This window comes from Canis lupus, chromosome 38, assembly GCF_011100685.1.
Source record: "Canis lupus familiaris isolate Mischka breed German Shepherd chromosome 38, alternate assembly UU_Cfam_GSD_1.0, whole genome shotgun sequence".
Lineage (NCBI taxonomy): Eukaryota > Metazoa > Chordata > Mammalia > Carnivora > Canidae > Canis > Canis lupus.
Window position 1 is genome coordinate 18,990,192 of NC_049259.1, and position 21,121 is coordinate 19,011,312.

Below are 21,121 nucleotides of genomic sequence, written 5' to 3' on the forward strand. Positions count from 1 at the left end.
TATTTCGGTAATGTGGAAATCCCAAGTATAGCTGAGAGCAGTGAGGGCAGACTGTTGGTCATTTGCTTTGGGAAGACTTAAGTCCATGTTTTCCAATCTCTATAGAGATTATCTGGGGCTTCTTATTAAAATCATATTCTGTGGTTGGGCTCAGATTCTGCATTTCTGAGGCTGGATGTGGCTCAAGCAGCTGGTCCTAAGACCACACTTGAAGTTTCAAGGATCTAAGTCATTGGTGACCTTGACAAGAAGTCAATTTCCAGTGGATGATGGAAGATGAAAGGCATATTGGAGTGGGTTGGAGAGAGAATGGGGGATTAGGGAGTAGAGAGAGAATGTGGACAATTGTCAAAGATACAAAAGGTCTCTCTCTCTGCCACTGCTTGTTTCATTTGCATCTATGTGTGCCTGCACAAATTCCTCCTCCTGCTTATTACCCTGTAAGATGATTGCTGTGATCCTTGAGGGAAGATCAGCTCTGCCCTGCACAGCCCCAGTGATCAGCCCCCAGGCTAGATCCCGGAGGGGTCTAGACCCTGGTACTAGAGAAGCAGAGCATGTGACCTTCAAGGGGTCGCAAACTTTGTGTATTTGCCACACAGCTGAAGGCATCACAGAGCCACTCAGAAGACTGCTAATCATGACATTTCTTTCCAGGGGCCTTCCCAACACGGTCTTTTTTGTTATGGGATTTTCTATGGAAAAATGTGACATTTAATATATTATTTGTAAATTATACATTATTTGTTATAAGACTATCTTATGAGTTTTTTTTCCCCGTAAAGCACATTCTACTACCCATATTTCCCCAAGTTTACCAGGATTCTCATGTCAGACTGCTCAAGTTCAAGATCCAGCTCCAACATTTATTAAGTAGGTAAATTTGAGCAGATTATTTAATTCCTTCCAATTTCAATTTCCTCACTCATGAAGAATAAAAGTACTCAGTAGCTTTGCTGAGATAATTAAACAAGGTAACAAATAGAAGTATCTAATACAGCACCTAGCGCATAGTAAAAGCTTCGTATTTCTTGTGTATTATTACATAATTTAATGCATAAGGCAGAGAATTGGACCTTTATTAACTATTAACTATTAACTATCAAATTATGTAGTCTTTATGTTATCATGAATAACATATCATTTTAGCCCCAAAGTAGGAAATGTAAAAATTATTTGTGGTAAACAAAACACTGCTCAACAGCACAATACTTTCTGATGTTGCTTTATTTTTTAAAAGGGGCACTGGGTTCTCCTTTCTGGCATCTGCAGTCAAGTCCCTTCCCTGCCGTTCCCCCTTCCAGAACCATAGACCGTGGAAGGCAGGCTGTCTCAGGGACTGAGCTGAGGACCTCTATGCAAACATGGAAGCAAACGCTCACACATTTGGGCAACTCACACAAGGTCCCATGGTCCACAAATAAGTGAAAGAATTCGAGTTTAAATACAGGTCTCCAGATCCTTCCTGGGATCAGAAGAAGGAAGAGATTAATTAGCAGGGGACATATTTGGGGTTAAATAATTCAGAATATTTTTATGGCAGCAACCTGAGATGTGAAGGGGCAGCCCGGGCTCCACAAGCAGGACACACAGAAGCAAAGCTGGCAAGAGTGCCCCTTCCTGGCATCTGATCTGCACCTTCTAACCCATATTTTGCCCGTCCCTGTTGGTTCTGATCTGATGTCCTGCTTGTCTCTGCAAGTTCTCGTCTTCCTCATCCTGGTTCATGAAACCTGCCTTCAACAAGGGTTTGTCTGGATGTGGCTTTGTAACCTTCTTCGAGGCACTGCCCCCAGTGGGGGCCTGCTGGGGGGTCCAGGGTCTTGCCCTTTCTGACCTCAGAAGTTGACCTGGACATATTTGACTTGCTTAAATCTGTTACACCGATATCCAGATAAACATCTTCAAATAGGATCAACTGTTTGTGTTTGTTTATGATCTTGATGACCTTGGGCAGGAAGGCAGGGGGCTTTCATTTCATGTGCTAACTCCAAGAATTGGTGAAGGCTGCCTAGAGTGTTCTGATGATAGTGGTCTGGGTGGCACCTTACCTTAAAGATCAGCTACCAGTGCACCAGCCAGCTACCGTGCTAAAACAGCATTTAAGCATTGGAACCAGTTAAGAATTTCTGCCGTGGGCAACAGAGTCCAGCCTTGGGGCTCACATCTGCTTTTTTTCAATCTCTGAATGGCTGGCTGGGCATTTTCTGCGACTGCCTTCTAGGTGCCCTTGGAGATGGGAAGTCTTTCTCTGATCCTCAAGTAAGAAACTTTATACCTCTCCACCTTCAGAGGGATCGCACCATATTTAGAGAATTTAAGAAGGTTCCAAAGAGAAGAAGGACATTTAAATTTGCTGAAGGCTTACTGTGTCCTACATACTCTCATGTATGTGACCTTTTTGAAGTATCAAAAGGAAATACGTGTGGGGAGGGAATGATTTGCCTGACTCGGAAGCAGAGCCTGCTGGCAAGGGTCGAATGTCCCAGCTGTTGGAAGAAAAGGAGCTAGGGGTCAGGGAGCCTGCAGGCCCTGATATTTTTGGTGTCACGTTGTCACAGTTAAGAGTCAGAGAAGCAGAAAGGCAACATCGAATAATGAGAGAGGAAATAATGGGAAGCCCATTAGCATATTTTATAAAAACTAATAACTTAGGCATTTCCTCAGTGTTGCACAGCACCTTGAGATCCCCAGCTCTGCCTTGTGTAACTAATGTCCCCCCCCCATCACCCATTCCTGGCTCTGGCTGGTGGCTCTGGAACTCCTATGAGTGGAGACCTCATCCTATTTGAGAACATGCACAAGGTGGGGTCCAGGGCTCTAGGAACTTTTTGGTCTACAAAAACTTTTTGGTCTACCCTTTGGTTCTACACATCTGATTAAAAAACACTTGGTACATCCTAAAACCTAGAGCTACTTCCTTTTCTCAAAACTGAGAAAGTGTAGCTCCATTATATACTTTAAAGGTTGACTTGCTCTGTACTAAAAGTGCTGGGAACTTCTTCAAAAATGAGTTATACCCGGAAGATGAAACTTTGCTTTTTCTGACCAGATTGCCCCAGATTTATTCTCTTGTGGAGAATGCGTGTTTGGGGTGGTGGTAACTCAGCATAAAGTCCTCCACAAGCAAGTGCCAGTGACATTTATATTATTAAAGTCCAGAGGGCCTCCTTCCCCACAGGAATCCACATCTGGGATTTAGGATGTACCTAGGGCTAACTCCAAGGGATTGGTGAAGGCTGCCTAGAATGTTCTGATGACAGTGGTCTGGGCGGCACCTTACCTTAAAGATCAGCTACCAGTGCACCAGCCAGCTACTGTGCAAAAACAGCATAAGCATGGTAACCAGTTAAAGTTTCTGCCATGGGCAAGGGCACACTCGCACACGCGCACACACACACATACTCGTATTTCTGGCAGCCCTTAGGGATGGTTCATGGGTATCCGGGTTCCCAGTGAGTGTCACCCCGTCCGCCAGGCAGTGCTGATCACCACAGTCATGAACCTGCTGCCTCAGGGGTGCTGCTACTCTTGCCAGTGAGACTGCCACGCTCCTTGCCATTTGGTTCCGCTACTTCCCATAAGGCCCCACAGGCCCCTACCAGACACTTCTGCCTCTCGTACGTCACCAGTGTGGCTTCTCCCATCTCCAACCAGACCCCAAAATCTGCCAGGAATTGTAGTTGAGCTCTTAGGGTAACAAATCTGCACAGTGGGTTTTGGTTAAATCAGAGACACTATATCCCTCAGTGCCCTTTACTGAGATCGGAAGGGGAATATCAGATCCACTCATCTATTTATTTGTTCGGTCCAGAATTCACTTCACTGAGCATCCTCTGTGTTCATTGCACCAGGTGCCAGGCCGCTGCTAAAATACTGCTCCCTCTCGCAGCGCCACCTCTGATGACCACAATGACCACCACTGAGACCCAGGCTCCTGCTAGACTTCAGACGCTACAGTGGGGGCCTCATTTACCCTCTTCATCCAACCCTCACAACAGCACAGTCAGGGGTCAATTCCATCCCTATGTTGCAGCTGAGAAAGACAAACCTTGTGAGATCAAGGGGTCTGTTTGAGGTTTTCCACTAGTGACTAAGTCCCAGAGTCAAGGTTTGAACCCAAGCTGTCCAGTGGCTGAAGCAGATGAATGGAAAAGAGGCCTTACCATCCAGTGTCATAGTTTTGTATGAACACACCATAGACACATGAATGCATTATGTTGCACCTCCAAACAAGCACACGCGGGAATGGTTTGTGAATCTGTGGATCGCTGTCATCTCAGAAGTGAGTGGAACACCCACCATGGTGGACACTCGCATGTGTTCTGTAAGTCAAGCTGACTCCACGAGCTCTCTGAGGAAGCATCTCCTGCTCTGTGCCACCTCCAACCCTGCATGGTGCTCCCATAAATGGTGACTATCTGGCCCCATGTATTCTGTGATGGTACAGTGATGTGGAGAGCAGGGAAAGCTGCCCTCCTCCTCACACTCCCACCCCTGGGTGTCTCTCTTCCTGAGCTCAGCAGAGGCAAAACAGGAGTGCTTCTAGGGAATGCCCCTTGAGTAGACCTCTGGGTGCTCAGACCAGTTTCACATATTTGGTAGCAACCAGGGCACGCATCGACAGTTCTGGACTAGATGGGGTTTCCCCAGCTCTCCTATTTGTTGAATGAATCTTTTTTTTTTTTTTCGAATGAATGAATCTTTTTTGCTTTAAAAGATGCCTCAGATAGGAGGCCTCCTGGGTGGAACATAGTGATTCGGGAGACACTTGGGGAAAGTACTTGCAAGGCCCTGCTCTTGGGTGACTCAGTTTCAAAGAAGCACCGAGGATAAGTCGTTATCAAATTAAACGGCAGACTTTCAAGTGTCCACTCTCCCAATAAACCACATTTATTACCTTACAAAAGTGATATTTTCCTTGACGGTAAAACAGTAACGTTATAAAGAAATAACTGTCCGTGACATTCCTAGTCACGGGCATGCGAAACCATTCCCAGGCCTTAAACTCCAATGATGTCTTTGATGATGATTATCCTCATAAAAAGAGGGGCTGGGGAGAGAGGAGGAGGATCTTTCCAGGGCGCTTCCCAGGATCCTTCTCTTGCGAGAACTGAGATTGGGATCAGAACATGTAGGCTACGGTATACAGAGACTGATTCCAAGCATCCCCAGTCCGTCCTGCTGAAATGGGCACCAAGAAATGTTTCCTCCTGTTCGTTCCCTGGGGAAGGAACGATACTGAGCTTCCCTTTACTCTGGGGCATTGGAATGGGAAAAACAACAACAGATACAAGGCACGCTACACAGACAATGTACTTTTCTATTATCGCCTTGCTCCCCCAGGGTAAGCAAGGAAATGGTCCTGCTGACCATCTGTGTGGCATCTGAAGTTTATCATCTTTTTCACAAATTGACCCGCTATGTCTTCCAATAGCCCCATGAATTAGGAATTATTATTATTATCATGAACCAAAGAAGTAAAGCTCAGGAAGGGAGCTCAACCCAGTATTTTATAAAATCACAGGCTTACAGACTATGAGGTGTAGATGGCACCTAAGAAAGGATCTAGCTGAAACTCTAGTTCAAATTAGTTTAACTTAACTTGATTCCACTGGATCAAACACATTCACACATTACCTGGCTGGACTCAGCACTGTGTCAGACACTGGGTATAAAACACAAGAATCAGTCCTGGTGTCTGTCCTTGCAGAGCATACCTTTTGTCGGGGGAAACAGGTAACTCATACCATGAAGTAAGTGATACCCAGGAGAGGTGTGTGTGGTGCAGCCTGGGCAGGGGCCAGGAATTTGCCAGGAAGGACACGAGAGGGTGTTTGAGCTGAGCTCTGAAGGAGAAGGGGGAGGTGGTGGAGGAGGGTGTCTTCTGGAGGACCAGCTGGCAAAGGTGGTCGGGCAGCGGGCAGGGCCATGCAGGCGAAGGGCACAGCACAAGCAGAGAACAGAGGGATGCCACAGACGGTCGGCAGTTCTGTGTGGCTAGCACACAGTGTCAGAGGAGAAAGGCAAGGAAGTTGGAAAGAGAAATTATGATCAGAACGGGAAGGACCTTAAGGACATGTTAAGTAAGTCAGATTCGCTCCTGCAGGAAGTAGAAACTCGTCAAATGCTTCTATTTTTTATTATTATTTTTATTTTTTAATTAAGATTTTCTTATTTATTCATTCATGAGAAACACAGAAAGAGAGGCAGAGACACAGGCAGAGGGAGAAGCAGGCTACCTGCGGGGAGCCTGATATGGGACTCAATCCAAGGACCCCTGGGTCACACCCTGAGCTGAAGGCAGACGCTCAACCGCTGAGCCACCCAGGCATCCCTCAAACACTTAAATACACAAATTCTTTAACAGTATCATGATAATAGGTAATATTTAGTGAGCATTTAGTACAAGCCAGGCACTTTGCTCAGCACTTTACAGGCAGTATCTCAGTTCATCTTCTCAAATACACTTTGAGGTAGGAACACCTACAATATTCGTTTTATCGATGTGGACACATAAGGTGAGTAGCCTCTCGTGGTAGAGCCGGATCTCCAGCGATGACAGGCTCCAGCGGCTGCGTTTGTGAGAAGGATCACTAAAAAGCAATGTGGAAAGTGGGCGTCGGTGGAGAATGGGGTCACCCCACACAGACAAGCATGAATTAGGCCCCCTGGCAATGCCCTCGATTTCTGAGCTGGAGAGGAAAGAGATCCTTTCCCTCAGTGCTGGCTTCACTCCCCAGCAAGCCTGGGGTGGAGTGGGGCCCTGACTACCCAGGTCACTGGCTTCTGCCTCCCCCGTGTCCCTCTTCCACCGACACACACATTTGCACTCTTCCTCGGTGACAGCTCAGAGACCCACCACTGTCGCTCAAAGGTCTTTAGCCAAATCCGGGCTGTTCATCCCAGGAGGTGAAGGGTGAGCAGGGTGGGGAGCTACCTGTGATCCAGGTCAGGCTGGGGGAGGCAGGATGAGCGGAGATCACCCTACCATTAGCACCTCACAGAACGGTCCCTGGAACCACTCAGATTCCATGCCAATTCAATGTGGGTAATATAATTGTGATTGTACTGGTTAAAGAGAGGGAAATGGCTGAACTGTAAATCAGTTTATTGAAATGCATTTTTGTGAGAGCAGAGTATAGGCATATCATTAGCTTGTAAATGTGTCTAATAAGCCTGTCTTCACTAATATGCCAAAAAGAGCCTAATTAACTTTTTTTTCCCCTCCAGTTAGGCAGTAGTGTGAGAGTCCCTGATCACATTTCCACACTATCTTTTTAGCATCAGCAAAGCAGCACTAAAACAGCCCCTGTGACATCTATAAAAATGCTAGTTTATAATTAGGACGATCTTGGCTTGAACAATAATGTTGCAATTTGTAGTGATGGCTTCTGTTTCTCTTTAATTTTAACGTATTAGCCTACAATGCTCTGGAGATTTCTACGCAGACCAGCCTGTTGCTGTTTCCAAAACTACTGGCGTTCAATGCTTCAGGTTAAGCAAGAAGAAACAGCTGCAGTTTGGTAGGGTCGTTTTTGTTCTTAATGAATCCAAGAGCAGAAGGAATATGGGGGAGAAGAGCCGAGTACGACATCACCCATTTATGCTTAACGCATCACCTGGACGTGAGGACCCTGTCTTGGAGACGAGGTTGATGAGAACCAGACCTAGAAACCACAAACAACAGAATCCTGGTGTCTCCTGATGTTCTCCAGTGTGGGGGTTGTTAGCCTCTTTCCATCTGAGTCCTTGGAGGCCTGCAAAAGTCTGCCAAGGGTTCTGCAAACATAATTCAGGGAGGCTGACCATTTTCTCCCTCCAGTCCTGCAAAGTGCCAACATCCCTGACAGGACCCTATCACTGATGCCCACAGTGGCTTGTTTTGGTCCAGGACACGACTGCCCCTGCTGCCTGAAGTTCTCCCTACTGGGATGGAGGGGTCCCCAGGTAGGCTTCAAGAGGTGTTCGGATACCCTGAAATAGAACATAATTCTGATTGAACATGAGAATTATCTGCAAGAGATTTTACTCATACCCAAGACGTGGGTTTCACCATTGAAGAATCTGATGCAAGAGATCTTGGGTGGGATTAGGGGATCTGTATTTAAAAAAAAAAAAGGTAGATGATTTTGATAACTGGGAAGAATTTTCACAACTTTTATCAGAGCCTCAAATAAATGTGCGACTCCTGAGAAGATTAAGCACTATTGGCCTAAGGTTTGGCATTCCAGCCATGCCCCTTCACCTGGCCTCATCTTCTGTCCAACCCTATTGTCCTACTGGAGATTGAGGGATCCAGTAAACAGAACCACTCTCCCCTGCCTGAGTTCTCAGCCAAGGAGAGATAAGACAAATGAGTGAGGCAGAAGGGAGATGAACAGATTATATTTCCTAAGTGGCTAATCTGGAAGAATGTGGCATACAGCTTCAGGCTAGTGGACTTGTTAATACTGAGACCCCAGGTTTAAACAGATCTACCCACTCTGTCTCAGGCAGTGTGGGACTGGGGCAGACACCCCCAACCAACAAAGGAGAAGGTGCCCCTGGAACCAGGACACAGAGGAGGGCAGTGGTAACCATGTTTCCCCTGAGCAACTGGCTCCCCAGGGGGAGAAAGGCCTGGGGCTAGGAAGCCCAAGTTTGGTTTCTCTCCTAACTATTCCCTGGCAGCACAAGTGAGGGGATGAGGGAAAGCAGGACTTTTCTCCAACAGAACCCCCTCCACCGGGAGGGAAGCAACCAGAGCTGTCACTACTCCTTGACTAACATTTACCATTTTTCTCCAATATGTCATGTATTTTATTGCCTCTGTATCCTTTTCACACCACTTATCCTACCTGAGAAGCCCTTACAATCATCGTCATTTATCTGAATTTCGTTTGTCCTGAAAAAAAAAAAACAGATGGTGTTGAATTTCCTCAGTTGAATGCTCTCTGCTTCCCTGGGTAAGCTTTCCCTGTGCTGATGGTGGACCTCCTCTGAGCTTCCATGGAGGTTGCCCATAGCCTATTTGAGCATCAGAATTACCTGGGGGAGATTTTACCCACAAGAGCTTGGGTCATGCTGTTGGAGTATCTGGTTCCATAGATGGAGTTCCATAGGTGGGGTTTAGGGATCTGCATTATTTAAAAAAGCCTTCCCACATAATTCTGATAATCCTCCTGGTCTAGAAAGTACCATCCGGTCATTATTTGATGACCCATTTTTCACTCACACCCATGCATGAGAGTGCAGAAGTGTTTCTTTCTTTTTTTTTTTTTATTTTATGATAGTCACAGAGAGAGAGAGAGAGAGAGAGAGGCAGAGACATAGGCAGAGGGAGAAGCAGGCTCCATTCACCGGGAGCCCGATGTGGGATTCGATCCCGGGTCTCCAGGATCACGCCCTGGGCCTAAGGCAGGCGCCAAACCGCTGCGCCACCCAGGGATCCCAGAAGTGTTTCTTATAAAATAGAGGGGCTGCAAGAGAACACATATGTAGAGGTAGGATGAGCATCATGGTTAAGGATCTTCAACACTTGGGTAACACAACGCTTGGGTTGTGAAGAAGTATTGGGAATGTTTTCTACTACTTTGCCCTCTCACTGCAGCTGAAATAACCTCAGGGATCAGGGGCACAAGAAAATTATTTGACCATTATCTGTAAAATGAGTATAATAATAATACCCTTGCAGAATCATTGGGTGGAATAAGAGAACAAAGTATATAAAGTATATAAAGTACCTAGAATAGTGCCTGAATACAAATGATACTTAATAAATAATACCTAAAATGATTTTAAAGATAACAGTGAATACAACTCAGAATATGACCACAATCCAGATTCAGTTAAGTTCCTATACTACTTGTTTGTGGGAAAGATACAGGATGAATAATCACAAAATCATATATGAATATGATTCATAAAATTGACATAGATATTCTTTTTTTTTTTAATTTTTATTTATTTATGATAGTCCCAGAGAGAGAGAGAGAGAGAGAGGCAGAGACATAGGCAGAGAAGCAGGCTCCATGCACCGGGAGCCTGATGTGGGATTCGATCCCGGGTCTCCAGGATCGCGCCCTGGGCCAAAGGCAGGCGCCAAACCGCTGCACCACCCAGGGATCCCTGACATAGATATTCTTATTTTACATATTGCTTTTCCTGATTTCCATTAACTTTTTGTGTTTTTCTTTAGCTCTTTGAGCATATTTAAAACAGGTGTTTTAAAGTCCTTGTCTAGGGGATCCCTGGGTGACTCAGCAGTTTAGCGCCTGCCTTTGGCCCAGGACGTGATCCTGGAGTCCCAGGATCGAGTCCCACATCAGGCTCCCGGGATGGAGCCTGCTTCTCCCTCTGCCTGTGTCTCTGCCCCCCACCCCCACCCCAGTGTCTATTGTGAATAAATAAATAAAATCTTTAAAAAAATAAAAAATAAATAAAGTCTTTGTCTAGTACATTCAATGTCTCTGCTTCTTCAGGAATGGTTTCTTCCTTCAAAGAGGCCATGTTTTCCTATTTCTTTGTAAACCTTGGGTTTAAAGCTGGCAATTGGGTACTTGAAGTAGCAGCCACCTCTTTGAATCTTTGCCTGACTCTGTGGTGGGCAGTCCTCTGCTGATCAGCTGGGTGTGCTCTGAGCCTGGGGACCAACCCAAAGTGAAAGCTTAGAGTCTTCTCAGGTGTGTTTTAAACATATATCTTAACTGGGCCCATGTGTGGCTTTTTTCAGCCCCTCTGTCCACACGGCTGCTTTTGCATGTCCTAATTTCTCAAAGGTGTCACCGCAGCTTCTCCTGGGGGCCTGAGATGGGTTATTGCTTGTCTCTACCTTCAGTGTCCTGCCACCGGCTCTGTGGCTTTCAAGGGCTACTGACCACGTCTCTTCATTGGCAATCCAACTGAGGTAGGACAGAGGCCAGTGCTTCATGCAGCTCCCAGCCAGGTTATAACATCACAGGTAAGGTCTGTTCTGCTCCTTCCAGTTTGAGGGAGGAAGTTGGAAACTGGGTCACCACCTCCTCCGCACTGGAGAGCAAATGGAACAAGGGCAAAGGAAAAATGCCACAGGACTTCCTACCATTTTGAATGTGGATTTTCCTGATTAGAAGTTCCCTTGGTTGCTGTGGACTTTTGACCGCCTTCCAGAATTCCTTTAAGGTTGTCTTAGCCAGTTTCCATTACTTTTTGATGTTTGCCTGCAAGAACAAGGGATTGGAGGACCCTAGTCCACCATCTTTGTATCAGACTTCCCTGGTGTCCATCTCTTAGAGCGTGCTCTCCTAAGACTTTCAAGATATTACCACTGTTTTTCTGACAAGTTCAGGATCATAGAGATAACATTTTAAGGAATAACAAAAAATGATCAAATCATTAGAATAGGATGGATTCCAAAGTCATCGTTCTCAAATTAATTATTTTCATGAGGAAGTAAAAGCCTCTCCTGGGAAGGAGAAGGGACTTTGCTGCAGTCACACAGTCTATGGGTGCAGATCTAGGGTGCAGATCCAGCTTTCCTCACTTAGCGTCCACTGCAATCAGCTTAAAAGATATACACATGTCAAGAGAGTGTTCAGACAGCAGAATTTAAAAAAAATTTAAATTTAATTAACATATAATGTATTATTAGTTTCAGAGGTAAAGATAAATGATTCTTTAGTCTTATATAACACCCAGTGCTTATTCCATCATGTGCCCTCTTTAATGCCCAACACCCAGCTACCCCCACCCCCCACTTCCATCTCCTCCAGGGACCCTCAGTTTGTTTCTTATGATTAAGAGTCTCTTATGGTTTCATCTTGTTTTATTTTTTCCCTCTTGTCCCCTATGAGCCTCCGTTTTGTTTCTTAAATTCCACATATGAGTGAAGTCATATGATAAATATCTTTCTCTGACTGACATATCACTTAGCATAATATCCTCTAGTTCCATTCATATCATTGCAAATCGCAAGATTTCATTTTTTTGATGCCTGAGTAATATTCCATTGTGTATATACCACATCTTCTTTATCCATTCAACTGTCAATAAAGATCTAGGCTGTTTCCATAGTTTGGCTATTGTGGACATTGCTACTATAAACACTGGGGTGCAGGTGCCCCTTCAGATCACTACCTTTGTATCTTTGGGGTAAATACCCAGTAGTGTAATTGCTGGGTTGTATGTGGCTCTATTTTCAACTTTTTGAGGAATCTCCATACTGTTTTCCAGAGGGGCTGCACCAGCTTGCATTCCCACCAGCAGTGTAAGAGGGTTCCCCTTTGTCCACATCCTTGGCAACATCTGTCTTTTCCTGACTTGTTAATTTTAGGCATTTTGACCTGTGTGAGGTGGTAGGTATCTCATTGTGGTTTTGATTTGTATTTCCCTGATGCTCAGTGATGTTGAGCATCTTTTCATGTGTCTCTTGGCCAGCAGAATTTAAGCCACACTGGCCATACTTCTATCCTCCTCCCTTGGCTCTGCGCCATTACAGACGCCCTTCTCCTCTGTTGCAAGGCCGATCTCATTGCTAGGTCTCCATGTTGGAGTACTATTAGGACGTGTAGTGCTCTCTGTCTCTCTTTAGGCATTGCCTCTAGAAGATCTCCCAACACCTGCCTTGAATGCTGCTGGCACTGAGGAAGACAGAGTGATGAGTGGTCCACACTTTTATCTTAGGATGCTTAGCAATTATTATGTGATTGCTGTTGCTATCAGGCCCAGAGACTTTGGATCTGCTAGAACCTGGGACAGGTTCCTCTATAAAGCTGTTCTGGTCACCCAAAAAATGACTTTAAGGATATTTTTCATTGGCAAATTTTCTCCTCCAGAATTATGTTACATAATCTGCATGGTGTTCATTTACCTTATTATGAGTAGTAGTAACAGTGAAAGTGGTGGTGGTAATACCAGTGGTAATGGTTCTTAGCTACGCAGTGAAATCTTTGGGGTCCCCATTTTGTAAATGTTTTGTGGATCGCTAGTCCCTTGGGAAGCTTGCAAAAGCTCCCGTGGAAAATGTACATGCAAATAAACACATGATTATCCATGAGATGGCAGGGATTTCATGAACCTCCTGAAATCCAGACATCAGATTCAGAATCCATGTGGGTGGAAAGCTGGACTCAGGAGTCAGTGGGGCCTTGGTGGTACCATTAGCTTATTGGTTGTGCTGGTTTGGATAAGCCAATTTTTCTGGCTTCTATTTACTCATCTGTCCAAATGAGAATGGATACAGTATTCATAGTTGGAGAGAACTAAGTTAAGAGCAGAAGGCCTTGCCTGGTGCCATCTTGGCCACCAGAGCAGAAAGATGTCGTGATATCCAGGAAGGAGAGGAAGAGAACCTGCTTAGGGGGGCTCCAGGGGATCCTGCAAGATGGACAGGTGACATGGAATAGGCTGGCATTATAGAGGTCCACCCACAGGAATAGGTTGGAGGTGGATGGATTGACATGTCTCAACAGGCAGGATACTCTGGGAGGAACCTGCCACAGGAACCAGCCACACCGGGGAGGTTTGAATGGAAGTAGCAGGAACTGAATCCTCAGAGTGGGATCAGGAGCAGAACTGCAGTCCCTGGGCAGGGAAGTCAGAGTAACAGCCCACAAGCAAGTGAAATGTAGGCAGGTCCTAGAAGAAACCCTCAGACACAAGAACCAAGAGCTATGTAGCGACAAATGTGGGGCATGAAACAAAACTGTCCATTCGTAGAGACTGCACAGATTAAGGACAGACACAGGTAATTGTTAAAAGAAGAATACAATTAATTGGTATAGATATAAGAATGTCAAACCTCAATATTAATCAAATAATTGCAAATTAAAATACAAGATACCATGTTTCACTTATCAAAATAGCAGTGATTTTTTTTTAAGCCAAAAAACAAGCAGGTTAGGGAGTAGGGAAATGGGTATACACACTCAATGCTGGGCAATTTGCCAAATTTGAAAAAAACAATATGTCAAAAGGATATGCACATATTTTGGTCCAGTATTTTCACCTTGAGAAATGTATACTAAGAAAATGTTTAAGAATATGCACAGTACTTAGCTACAAGAATACTATTTGCAGAGAAGATGTGCAGTAGTTAACATACTACACAACATCCATATATTGGCAAACAATGAACAAGTATAATTGATGGTGTTATTGGCATAGGAAAATGTTCATGACACAGTGCTAAATAAGAGGAAAAAAGTGGTTCCAAATATGTGCATTTGATGTGTTCTTGACGTATACTCGATAAAAATGTGTTTTTTTTCAAAAATCTTTTTTATTTGAGTACAGTTAACACAAAATGTTACATTATATTTGAGTGTACAAGATAGTGATTTGACTTCTCCATACATTATGAAAAATATGATTTATTGATATGATACAACTCTAACAAGGAGAACACATGCCAAAATGTCAATAGTTACAGACCTAGGGTTAGGGGATACTGGGAATTTTTTTCTTTTTACTTTCTTCTTCTTCTTCTTCTTCTTCTTCTTCTTCTTCTTCTTCTTCGCTTATCTCTTTTCCTCCAATGTTATACAAATGGTGAAAGTTACAGTACATTAAGAAAATTATTCACCATGACCAAGTAGGATTTATCCCTGGGACACAAGGCTGGTTCAACACCCGTAAAACAATCAATGTGATTCATCATATCAGCAAGAGAAAAACCAAGAACCATATGATCCTCTCATTGGATGCAGAGAAAGCATTTGACAAAATACAGCATCCATTCCTGATCAAAACTCTTCAGAGTGTAGGGATAGAGGGAACATTCCTCGACATCTTAAAAGCCATCTATGAAAAGCCCACAGCAAATATCATTCTCAATGGGGAAGAACTAGGAGCCTTTCCCCTAAGATCAGGAACAAGACAGGGATGTCCACTCTCACCACTGCTGTTCAACATAGTACTGGAAGTCCTAGCCTCAGCAATCAGACAACAAAAAGACATTAAAGGCATTCAAATTGGCAAAGAAGAAGTCAAACTCTCCCTCTTCGCCGATGACATGATACTCTACATAGAAAACCCAAAAGTCTCCACCCCAAGATTGCTAGAACTCATACAGCAATTCGGTAGCGTGGCAGGATACAAAATCAATGCCCAGAAGTCAGTGGCATTTCTATACACTAACAATGAGACTGAAGAAAGAGAAATTAAGGAGTCAATCCCATTTACAATTGCACCCAAAAGCATAAGATACCTAGGAATAAACCTCACCAAAGATGTAAAGGATCTATACCCTCAAAACTATAGAACACTTCTGAAAGAAATTGAGGAAGACACAAAGAGATGGAAAAATATTCCATGCTCATGGATTGGCAGAATTAATATTGTGAAAATGTCAATGTTACCCAGGGCAATATACACGTTTAATGCAATCCCTATCAAAATACCATGGACTTTCTTCAGAGAGTTAGAACAAATTATTTTAAGATTTGTGTGGAATCAGAAAAGACCCCGAATAGCCAGGGGAATTTTAAAAAAGAAAACCATATCTGGGGGCATCACAATGCCAGATTTCAGGTTGTACTACAAAGCTGTGGTCATCAAGACAGTGTGGTACTGGCACAAAAACAGACACATAGATCAGTGGAACAGAATAGAGAATCCAGAAGTGGACCCTGAACTTTATGGGCAACTAATATTCGATAAAGGAGGAAAGACTATCCATTGGAAGAAAGACAGTCTCTTCAATAAATGGTGCTGGGAAAATTGGACATCCACATGCAGAAGAATGAAACTAGACCACTCTCTTGCACCATACACAAAGATAAACTCAAAATGGTTGAAAGATCTAAATGTGAGACAAGATTCCATCAAAATCCTAGAGAAGAACACAGGCAACACCCTTTTTGAACTCGGCCATAGTAACTTCTTGCAAGATACATCCACGAAGGCAAAAGAAACAAAAGCAAAAATGAACTATTGGGACTTCATCAAGATAAGAAGCTTTTGCACAGCAAAGGATACAGTCAACAAAACTCAAAGACAACCTACAGAATGGGAGAAGATATTTGCAAATGACATACCAGATAAAGGGCTAGTTTCCAAGATCTATAAAGAACTTATTAAACTCAACACCAAAGAAACAAACAATCCAATCATGAAATGGGCAAAAGACATGAAGAGAAATCTCACAGAGGAAGACATAGACATGGCCAACATGCACATGAGAAAATGCTCTGCATCACTTGGCATCAGGGAAATACAAATCAAAACTACAATGAGATACCACCTCACACCAGTGAGAATGGGGAAAATTAACAAGGCAGGAAACAACAAATGTTGGAGAGGATGCGGAGAAAAGGGAACCCTCTTACACTGTTGGTGGGAATGTGAACTGGTGCAGCCACTCTGGAAAACTGTGTGGAGGTTCCTCAAAGAGTTAAAAATATACCTGCCCTACGACCCAGCAATTGCACTGTTGGGGATTTACCCCAAAGATACAAATGCAATGAAATGCCGGGACACCTGCACCCCGATGTTTCTAGCAGCAATGGCCACGATAGCCAAACTGTGGAAGGAGCCTCGGTGTCCAACGAAAGATGAATGGATAAAGAAGATGTGGTTTATGTATACAATGGAATATTACTCAGCTATTAGAAATGACAAATACCCACCATTTGCTTCAACGTGGATGGAACTGGAGGGTATTATGCTGAGTGAAGTAAGTCAGTCGGAGAAGGACAAACATTATATGTTCTCATTCATTTGGGGAATATAAATAATAGTGAAAGGGAATATAAGGGAAGGGAGAAGAAATGTGTGGGAAATATCAGAAAGGGAGACAGAACGTAAAGACTGCTAACTCTGGGAAACGAACTAAGGGTGGTAGAAGGGGAGGAGGGCGGGGGGTGGGAGTGAATGGGTGACGGGCACTGGGTGTTATTCTGTATGTTAGTAAATTGAACACCAATAAAAAATAAATTTAAAAAAATAAAAATAAAAATAAATAAATAAATAAAGTGGAAATCATTAATTAGATCCCTCCTTTACCAGAGGTTTTGTAATACTACTTAGCATGACCTGTAGGTGGCATCTCCCAGGCCTGGATACAGGTCACCAGGCCCAACTGCAGAGACAGAGGCCTATGCTTCTCCCATCCTGATTCCCTCCCCACACCCCAATACCCTGACTAAAATGAGGTCACCATCAGTCCAGTAGCCAGATTCCAAATGCCCCTGAAACGCCCAACCTCACTGGAAACAGTTTTTTCTCAAGCTCCTACTTGCTAGTTACACAAATATCAAGTTAAAGCCTCCACCAAGATGGCTAATAGGTCCATCTTGCAGGCCACGCTATCCCCCGGTGTCTACAGCACCATGCTTGACACGTAATAGATGTTCAATAAATATTTGAGTAACTGATACAGCGTAACTCTTACAAAATATGTGGAAAAGAGAGGAAAGGAAATGGAATTCAATTCCATGAGTACATTCCATAGACCACACATGATTTCAGGAATTTTTCATGACTCTTAAAAGTCAGTACAGCGTGGCTGTCAAAGACACAAATGAAACTCAAGACGGCTGGATTTGAATCCTAGTTCTACTTACTAGTTCTATGACTTTGAGAAAGTTACTCATCAATCAGAACCTCTGTCTTCCCATAAGTGAAATGGAAACATGGCAGCCAACCTCCAATAAACCATTCCTCCTGGTATACGAGCCCTATGTCATCCCCTCCCACATTCAGCTTCTGCCCACCTGGGACCTGACTGCATGAATAAAAGGAAACTGACAGTGATGGTTTGGGCATTAGAAGGCTGGTGGATTCTGCTTTTGTGCTTCGGGGAGCCCTGTGCGGTCGGGTCCGAAGTCTATCCTCTGGAGAGGCAGCACGGAGAGGTGAGGCCCTGAGACCACACGGGAGAGCTACCCAGCCATTCCACCATTCCAGTTGAGTCTTGGTGGCTCCATCCCCAACTGCATCTGACTGACTGCATCCCACCAGACACCCTTAAGCAACACGAGCAGAAAAATCTCCACTGAGCCTTATCAACTCCTAGAACTGCAAGAAATAATAAAATGATCATGTAAGGCCCCCAATTTGGGAATGGATTATCACACAATAGATAACAAAAATCCAAAACATTAGTGTTTACCTTTTAGATAAAATACAATTGTGCATATAAAACATATGGAGCATAATAGTTGCTCAGTACATGTCCATTAATTGCTTAGTCTTTACAAACAATTCTGTAAGGGAGGTATTGATAGCCCCCATTTCGTGATGGGAAACCTGCACCAGAAAACCAAAAGGAGGGGTAGAGACAGATTCAAGGAGCCAGCTTCAGTTCACTGCAAAAACCCATCGTCCCCTTAGTTCATGGCCGTGTCTCTAGTGAAGAAGTGACAGCTTGCCCCAAAGTCTTAGGAAATCTACAACGAATTTTTCCATATCTAATCCCTTTAGTAATAACTACTGAGGGGGAGAAGGACAAGTGTGCAGCATGGTGGGAGGACCGTTTGCTGGGGAGATGGCTCTCTTGTCTCTGGGGCATGACGATTTCCGTCATTCTGGGGGGAATCGAGCCCCAGGAGCGGTTGCACCAGGAAGCCACCAGGCTCTCTCTCCTAATGCCATGTAATGAAGGAAGTTAAACCACAAATGAATGAAAATAGGGATGGGATATTTTCTAAAGATAATGCTTCCTGGCATCTCCACAGCGCTCTAACGAACACCATCAGCTGGCAGAACGAGAACAGCAGTGTAAGTGCCATTCTGCGTTAATTATGTTTAAATGTAAATCTAAAGGCACTGGGCTCAGACAAGTCATTTTTAATAACACCTCATCCTGGACTCTTAAAATTTTTATTTGTCACCATCTAATTGATTTGTGTCTGTTTCAATTATTTGTTTACTTTATGCTCGTCACTTTCGTGGGCCAGTGGGAACAGGTGACCGGCAACCTTCCTAACCTTCATCTCTTCCTCTACTGCTATTCATTCCCATCAACATCCGCCATCCCAAATAGCGGACACTGGACCTTTTCAAAGTACCGTTGCCCCTTGGACAACTTGGTTTGAACCCTGTTTGTCCACTTACATGTGGATTTTTTTCGATACATACAGTGCAGTATTGTAAATGGATTTTTTCCTTCCTTATGATTGTCTTCACATTTTCTTTCCTTCAGCTTCTTTTACTGGAAGAATAGAGTATCTAATAATATAACATAAGAAATACATGTTAATCAACTTGATGTTTTTGGTAAGGCTTCTGGTCAGGAGTAGGTGATGAGTAGTTAAGTTTTTGGGGGGAGTCAAAAGTTATATGTGGATTTTTGACTACCGAGCAGGGGGTTGACACCCCTAACCCCTGCAATTGTTCAAGGGCCCACTGTAGTGCACCCTCTGCCCTGCTCCCTGACCTGGGGGTCATGCACATCAATTCCTCCTTGAACCCAGTTTCAAAGTCAGCACAAGGGAGTCTTCCCCACCTAACCCTAAACCACTCTTCCATACTCACTACTCAGTAGGATCACTGGATCCTATTCATTTTGCCTTTTAGGACCTATCACCTAACTGTATATGTGTACGTGTTGTCTCATTCGATATCTACAAGCTCTTCAGGGCAAAATCGTGCTTGCTATCTTCCAGCTCACCTGTTTTTCATAATGGGCAACACAGACACAGACATAGACACACACACACACACACACAACCTATATTAGTGCTCTGAGTCCTAGTGATTCTTTTTTTAAAAAAAGATTTATTTATTTATTCATGAGAGAGAGAGAGAGAGACAGACAGAGGGAGAAAGGAGAAAGCAGGCTCCATGCAGGGAGCCTGACATGGGACTCGATCCTAGGACTCCAGGACCACACCCTAGGTTGAAGGCAGCGCTAAACCGCTGAGCCACCCGGGCTGCCCAGTTCTAGTGATTCTCATCCAGATTCACCCATTGTGCTTTGCCCCATCGTCTCAAGTCTCTCCCAAGGGCCCAACAGCAGTGGTGATGATGTAGTTAATGAAATGAAGGGCTGCTAATGTGTTGATTCTCTTACGTGACCCTTGCCAGATAACAATATGCTCTAAATTAAATAAAAATGCATGTATCTCTTTAAGATGAGAACTGAGTTCGTAGAAGAGGTAAGGAACTGTGTATCAGAGGAAGAGGGTAGATCTCTTGAGACAGAGAGACCTTTTTGGACCCTCAAATCATATCAGGAAGTCAGTTGCCTATTGCTCTCAAACTTTGAATGCCAGGTTTGCAGCAACTTTGTTTTGTAGACCTGAAGGTGGCTGACGTTGTAATTGAGACCTTCAGGGCTTCCCGACCCACCTGCTAGATAATAAAAAGCAGATGGGATGTGGTACCCAGAGATGCAAGGCTTTGGGGCAAATAGAGGACAGAGACAGCAATAGAGGTAGAGAGGGGCATGCCCTCCCCATACCCTAGTTGCATGCATGCCCCCTCCTTCCCCTCCCCCACACTGTCCTTCAAGCTCAGCCCACATGCTCATGCCTTTGAATACCTCCATCTCGAGGCATGATATGTTTTCCACAGCAATAAGAATCAGAGTAGACATGGCTTCCAAAGAGCCAAAGGGAAATGGCATTCACCCATCACTGCAGGGACAGGCACCAGAGGCTCCAGCAGTTGACAATATGTTTGTAACAGATCACTGGGCAATTTTCCAGTCTGATACTTCCACTCTGCCTGTGTCCTCCAAAGCACAAGGTATCAGGAAAGTTGGCAGTCTAGTGTGACGAAGGCTTTGAAACACAACCCCCATCACACACCACGCCTGGAAGGCATCCAAGCCATAGTACCCTGTTGGATTCATCTGCAAGTCTCTGAGCCCCAGGTTAATTGTACCAGACAATGGCCCTGACCTATCAGTACAAAAGGAAGGCTGGCAGGCTCACAAGCGTCTGTTCATTTAACTCACCCTTCTAAGTGTCAAGGTACTTACACGGGCACGTGCGTACGTGGTAAGCACAGGAATATGTATGCTGATGCATATTAACACATGTGTACATCCAGACAGCCACACACACACATACACATAGATTCACGCACATAAACTTGCGTGCACACACACATACACAATGCAAACGAGGTAAATCATCCATCAGGCTGGCTCTTGAGTCAAGCCAACTGGGCTTGGCCTTCTCGGTCTGCTCCCAGAGCCAGAGACTGCAGCTCAGCA